The 4,649-nt window shown below is 53.6% G+C and overlaps 1 long non-coding RNA gene across 1 annotated transcript; it reads left to right on the top strand.

Annotated features, from left to right (window-relative positions):
* LOC110387914 lies at positions 2,028 to 4,441 on the top strand. The gene is made up of 2 exons (XR_002432747.1): positions 2,028 to 2,699; positions 3,507 to 4,441. It is a non-coding gene; the product is annotated as an uncharacterized LOC110387914 (long non-coding RNA).

Here is a 4,649-nt window from a genome sequence, read left to right as displayed (position 1 = left end):
TGCTAAACTTCCACCTACCAACTTCAGAGGAATTCCCCTGATACGGTTCTTGCATCATCTCACATCATTTACAACAGGAACTTTAAGAACATTGGGTCAGCTGCCCAGTGTTTGACTTGTATGTGACTGTGGTGCCCCAGGCACATGCCGCCCTCTCGTCATTCTTGCTGGGCCCTCCCATCCCATCCTCATCCCATAACGTTTTTTTTTCTGTTTTCTGTGAAAAAAGTTGTATGGATTAACCTGAAGGCTGTAGGTACCTTTCCAACAGGCCAATGCTTCTCTCCTGTTCTCAGGAGCTACAAGATTTACATCCACACCATCTACATGCACTTGGATGTGTCCCTCACACCACCCAAAGAGAAACAGCTGCACAGGAGTTGAGTGCCCAGTGATCCCAGGTGACACTGAGAGACCTGAGCCATTGTCCCACATCAGACACCCAAGCACCAAGGAATTCAGGATGCACACCGATGGATAAGTCTCACATGGTAAACTTAGCCAACATTTCTAAACTTACTGATTTAAGGACATGGCGGTGATGGGTTGGACTTGATGGTCTTGGAGGTCTTTTCCAACGTCAATGATTCTATGATTCTTTGAGTGGGCATGGTGGTGATGGGATGATGGTTGGACTTGATGATCTTGGCGGTCTTTTCCAACCTCAAAGACTCTATGATTCTAAGCGTTGCTGGTCTGTTTCCTGGAACCTGTAAGTACATATAGAAAGCAAGGCTACAAGTAGGCAAAGACGTGTAGATTGTGTTGACTAAGTTATAGCTTTTGCAGTATCACATGCGGTAAAGCCACTCACGTGAGCTGTAATGAATGCAAGCTACATTTGCTGAAATAAGGTGGTGATTTAGTGATGAGCAAATATTTCCTGAATATCATTTTACACTGACACACTTTTAATTTAAGGGAGAGTATAAACAGGAGGGGGATCGATTGTTTGTGAGGGTGAATAGCGATAGGACAAGGGGGAATGGTTTTAAGCTGAGACAGGGGAGATTTAGGTTAGATATTAGGAGGAAGTTTTTCACACAGAGGGTGGTGACGCACTGGAACAGGTTGCCCAGGGAGGTAGTGGATGCCCCGTCCCTGGAGGCATTCAAGGCCAGACTGGACGTGGCTCTGGGCAGCCTGGTCTAGTGGTTGGCGACCCTGCACTTGGCAGGGGGGTTGAGACTCGATGATCTTTGAGGTCCTTTTCAACCGAGGCCATTCTATGATTCTATGATTCTATGATTCTAATACCAAACAAGACTTCCTTTTCATGGAAGATTTTATAATTTTTATCTGTCTTGCTTCTGTCCGCAGGCTATCTGGGCTATAACACAATGACCACATCCCGGGAGTATGCTGCAACTCACTGGAAGCTCACAGACAGAATTGCTGCAGTGAGTAGGGCGGCTTCTGGGTCCCGCAGAAATGATCATTCCCAAAGGAGCTTCTAAGCCAAGCAGGCAGCATACAGACAGGAGCAGGGGCACCACGCTTACACAGCAAAGGCTCCCTGGCCGCAAATACGCACACTGCGCACGTCAAACCACTTCTATTTGTATCTGCACAGACATATGTCAGAGATATTGAGCAACGTTTCCCTGTGCATTAGCCCTTCGGTACGCAAATCCTCTTGGTTTCTCTTCCTGGAATTCCCCCTAGAGCAGTTATTAATTAGAGACAGAGAAGTAGCATTAACTTATCTATTAAAATAATGACATGTAAATTCAGATGGATGCAGAGAAACGCTTTATTTACTCTTAATTTACATTTTGATGAGTCAAATCCCCACAGTCTCATCGCCAAGCCAAACAAATTTCGTCGGCGACTGGAGTCGCCCCTTGGGACCGTACAGCACCGCGCATGTCTTTAGTGAGTTCTGCCCAGGAGGTGCGCAAAGAGCTCCGCCGGCTCACAGCGTGCTGGCACTGGGGGGCGGCTGATGGCCCGGGGCGGGCTTACAAAACCCAGTGAAATAAAAAGGGAGGAAAGCACCAGGTGCATTCGGCGCAGCTGTAGAGAAACCAGAAGGAGCCGACGTTAGCAGCTGGACGGAAAATACTGCTTTTTCCATCCAGGAGCCGCGAAGACGCGGACGCTCCTCGGGCAGAGAGCACACGGCACTCCCTACCCCTTCCTTCCCCTTTTCCCTTCCCCTTTCCCGCAGCTCCCGCCCAGAGCCGCCGGCGTGGCCGAGCCGCAGCGCACTGCGCCCGGGGCCGGGAGGGGCTGAGCCCGGCCACGTCCCGCCCGCTCCGCCCGGCCCCCAGGTGCGGCGGCAGCCTCTGCCCGGCACGGCTCGGCCCGGCAGTGCCCTGCCCTGCTCCTCAATGTTCCTCGCTTCCAGACTGTCCCAGCGCTTTCCTAGCGCCGTCTCGACTGCCCCAGACTATCCCAGCGCTGCCGCTGCCGCTGCCCCCTATGGAGCGAACCCCTCCGGGTGCCCCCTGTGCGAGGGTCCCCGCGGCCCGGGACAGCCACGGGGGGAGGGCACGGCGCGGGGTCCCCCGGCCGCTTCCAGCCCAGGTGCGGTGTTTGCTGTTTCCACGCCCAGTTTCCACGCCTCGGACAAACTCGCCCGGGGTGTCCACTTGGCAGAAAATGGCCGAACGCGAGTTTCTTCATGCGTTTGCACACTTCGTGCGTTTCCCTCCCGCAAAGTCGGGGCTGAAGCCGGGAGATAAAGGGCAGCGGCGGTGAGCGCTGAGCGGCCCGGGGTTGGGGTGGGGGGCGGTGCGGCAGAGCCCCGGCTCCGGCCGCAGCCCGGGGAGGGGGCACGGGGAGCTCCGGGGGCAGCGGCCGCTGCGCGGGTGTCTGCGGGGAGAGATAAAGGCCGGGCCCGAGAAACTGTGGCAATGAAATACCGAGAAGCGGCGATCGCTTGGAAGCAGCTGCAGCTCTGCCGAATCGCTCGGAGAGGGGCGGGGGGGACAGCGAGCGCACCTGGCAGCGGGACGTGGGGCAGGGGGACACGGGGACACAGAGACACGAGGACAGGGTGATGTGGGGACAGGAGGACGTGGGGAGATGGGGACGGGGGGAAAGGAGGATATACGGCAGGGGTATATAGGGACAGAGAGACATGGGGATATTACGGACAGGTGGACATGGGGAAATGGGGACAGGGGACGTGGAGCAGAGGGATATAGAGCCACAAGGACACGGGGGTATGGGGACGCGGGGACAGTGGCAGCGGGGAGAGGGAGCCCGGCGGGCAGAGCGGGAGCAAAACTGAAAGTCCCGAATTACCCCGACACGCGTTTGTCGGTGCGATGCTGCGAGGTGAAATGAACGGAATTAACTCGCAGCCCCTGAAAGTTTTGTTTTGTTTTGCTGGGTTGTTTTCTTTTCTTTTCTTTTCTTTTCTTTTCTTTTCTTTTCTTTTCTTTTCTTTTCTTTTCTTTTCTTTTCTTTTCTTTTCTTTTCTTTTCTTTTTTTTCCCCCTCGCTTTTCAGGCAGCCGGGAGTTACTTTCCGCTGTCACTGTGCTTTACGTATTTTCAGCGCACCGCAGTTTCCATCGGAGAAATCCCCGCACTCCCCCGCAGCTGCTCGGCTCTCGGGACGCCGGGACCCGCCCGGAGCCGCCGCCACCTCCCCGCGGTGTCCCCGCCGTGTCCCTGCGCCGGCACCGGCACGGGGCACCCGCAGCCCCGAGGCAGCCACGCCGGGACCCGAAGCCGCTTGGAAGACGGTTGTTTGTCGCTTTAGTTTTTGTTTGTTGGGTTTTTTTGTTGTTTTTTTGTTTCTTTCTTTCTTTCCCCCAGCGATATTGCAGCTTTCTCTGTCTGAAGATTTTCTTTTTTATCTTTTTATTTTATTTTCTTTCCTCTTTTTTTCCTTTCCTTTTTTTTCTTTTGTTCTATTTTATTATTATTATTATTTTCTCTTTTTTTCGGTTAATTTCTTTTGACCTTCTGCTAAAAGGAAGGTATTCGTCCCTTTTCTTTTCGCGTGAAACAACTCTCCGTGTGCCGGGGCAAATCGAAGTCTCGGGACACGCAGAGCGCTCAGCTTTCGCGGTCGGTATTTTTAACGACGGCACTGAAAATCGCCGCATTTAATCGTGCCAAAATGGGGGGATAACGCGGCCATCGGCCACCTCAGCTCACACCAAACCTACGCCAAGTTTGGGAGGAGACGAAACACTCGGCGCCGGGGGCGGGATGGGGACAAGAAATGAGGGACGTGGGGACAACTGCGAGGAAAAGTGCGTCCAAAAACGGAGTGGAGGAAAGGTGCCATGGAGGGGACGAGGAGGGCGATGGGGCTGGAGAGGGGGAGAGCTGTGGCACGGGGGTTTGGTTCGCGCCGTCAGGGAGAGCTCGGGGCTGGAGAACGAAAAGGGGAAAGAGAGCGGGCGGCCGGGGCCGGTGTTGAGCGGGAGGCTCCGGGACATCGGCTCGGGGACGAAACAAAGAGAGGGAAAGGGAAAAAATGAGGGAAAATGACAGAAAGAAAGGGAGAAAGAGGAGGGAAGGTAGGGAGAAAGAAATAAAAAGAAAGGAGGAAAGAAAGAAAGAAAAAGAAAGAAAAAGAAAGAAAAAGAAGGAAAAGAAAAATCGCCGGGAAAGCGCTATCTCAGCGCAGGTTATTGCGCTTTTTCGCTAAAGCCTGTCACGAATTGCAGTATATATATATATATAT

The sequence above is a fragment of the Numida meleagris genome, chromosome 1, assembly GCF_002078875.1.
Source record: "Numida meleagris isolate 19003 breed g44 Domestic line chromosome 1, NumMel1.0, whole genome shotgun sequence".
In the NCBI taxonomy this organism is placed as follows: Eukaryota; Metazoa; Chordata; class Aves; order Galliformes; family Numididae; genus Numida; species Numida meleagris.
This window is presented reverse-complemented; position numbering and strand designations above follow the sequence as displayed.